This window comes from Abramis brama, assembly GCF_963993115.1.
Source record: "Abramis brama genome assembly, chromosome: 14".
NCBI classification, from domain to species: Eukaryota; Metazoa; Chordata; class Actinopteri; order Cypriniformes; family Leuciscidae; genus Abramis; species Abramis brama.
Window position 1 is genome coordinate 1,036,978 of NC_139976.1, and position 2,500 is coordinate 1,039,477.

At 30.0% G+C, this 2,500-nt stretch overlaps 1 protein-coding gene across 3 annotated transcripts in view; it reads left to right on the plus strand.

The window, feature by feature from the left end:
- Positions 1 to 2,500, plus strand: part of ctbp2l (C-terminal binding protein 2, like) — a 45,241-nt gene that overhangs the window by 28,756 nt on the left and 13,985 nt on the right. The gene's annotated exons all lie outside the window — the stretch shown is intronic.

The window sequence follows — 2,500 nt, forward strand, 5'->3', positions numbered from 1 at the left end:
CTGGATATTGAATATCCGCACACACACACACACACCGTGCGTCACCCTCTTTGTTTTCATGTTTTTTATCTCATTAGTTTTTTTGCATCTATCAGTTCATCTGTTTTATTTTTACAGAAGTGTTTCCCCCACAGAATAAAAAAATAAAAAAAGTTAAATCCGATTTTTTATCTCACATTTGTGCTTTTTTCATTCAGAACTGTGTGATATAAAGAGTTCCAATGACCTTTTTTAATCATTATTCCCTGCCGGAAACAAGCTTCTTTTCTCTTATACAGTGACCCCAAAATGTTACGTATAAATGAGACAAAGTATAAAATCAAGTGTTATTTATTGTGATTAAAGACGCACAAACGCACTTTACAATCAGATCATCTTACAGGCAGAAGTGTGTTGTGTTTGAAGAGTTGAAGACTGGAGGATGAAGACGTCAGTGTGTGTGTGTGTTCAGTAAATTGTTGATAGTTCACGTCATTCTGTATGAACTTGAGCAGAAATGACTTCATACATCTAATATAAAGCAATACTATATATAGGCCTATATATATATATACTCTATATACTATATAGCTCTTCATTCTTGTGTCACACTTGGTTCCTTCGTGGTCAAAAATTGACCAAAGTCTTGAAATTTAACTTTTCTTTTCATCAAATCAATCAATGTAATATTTTTGTTCAAAAATATTTTTTGATTATTATTATTTAGAATTTCGAGGGGATTTTACGATTTTTTGCAATATTTATAATTTTCATGAGCTATTTTTTCCATTGAAATTAATATAATCTTTTTATTTATTTTTCAACAATTGCAATATTTCAGATTAAAATAGAGTGAAGGCCTTTAAAATCTATTTTTTGCAGGGAGAATAGTGCATATGGTTTATGGAGAGGCTTTTTGATTCCCTATAGTTGATTTAGACGTAATTTCTTACTTTTATCAGGTTTTGCGTTTAGATATATATTTAGACATTCTAAAAGACTACTTTTTGTCATGTTTAAAAACATGTTTTAAATGTTTTTATTTATTATTTTATATAAATACACACATATATATAAGAAATATTTGCATGTACTGTATATACATTTTTATACATAATTTATATTATATATAAATACAAATATTTTATATATATAAAAAAATCTTAAAATGCATGCATATGTGTGTGTATTTATATATACAAAATAATTATACACAGTACACACACATATATTAAACACAAACTTTTATTTTGGATGCGATTAATCGTTGCCCAGCACTAATTTTTTTAATATATTATTTAAATATTGGTCATTTTTGACTGTAAAGGTACCAGGTGTCACTTTTTTTAACCTTTAAAATATCCAAATCATGTCCATGATTTGATGGGATGGGAGTGTCATCCAATTCCGATGAAGCACAAAAAAATAATAATTTCAAAACGTAAATCTTTTCGGTCCGTCGGGTTAAAATGACATCGGACATGTAAAGTTTTGTTGCTCCCGGAAGTAAAAAATGTATTTATTTCATCAATAGATAAATGATGTGTACATTTTATGGATAGAACCTTCATGATGAAAATGATGATATATCATATATTATCATGTTATATATAAATTATATATGATTTATCTCCAACCGCTGTTGTCAAACCCGCTCAGAAAAGACGTATTGTGAATGACTTGGCACAAGCTACTTGTATTTATTTAATATTTATTTATTTATTGTTATATCCATATTGCTATATGGTAACTGTCTGATTGCCTGCCTGTTATGTGTGTCATATGCTAATATTATTTAAAGTGTCCTTAAAATTAAAGGGTTCTTGAAAGGCGCTGCCGCACTATATAAATTACACATATTATTGTTATTAATATTATTATATTTATTTCATATTTAAATATAATGCGACACATTTTCGACCTTTTAGTTGAGATGATCACAGACGACCCTGAGATTTTTAGTTGTCGTTTTAAATTCACTGCAGTTATTATTCATCATTACAGATTGCAATGGAACGAAAACCCTGTTTTACAGTAGTTCCAGTGACAGTCACATCAAAGCCATAAAAATTTGAATTATTGACATTTATAATGGATTAAAGATGCACAATCTATTCCGTCTCTTGAAATGTTGTTCATATGTATTCACTGTATTTTTCAGACAGTCGAAATAAGTATAATCTGATAAATGATCTTGATGCGCTTATGTGTCTGCTATCAAGTGACATTAAATATAATTATGTTTTTGTCAAGAGAATTCATGTAAGACCATGGAAATGTAATCTGATAGAAAGACATTAGATGTGAGGGCAGAAACTGTGTAATGTCGATCCGTTACGTCGATTGATGTTTCATTTACACTGTACATTCAGACCTGCCAACCTGTACGCATTTTGCGTAGCGGATACACATTTTGACTTCAAAGTACGCTGGTACGATTTGTTACTCTAAACTACGCAAAAACCTGGTGACGCCTCTGCACGCGCAGTCCTCAAATCAAGCAACAGCAAAAGAAGAAGAG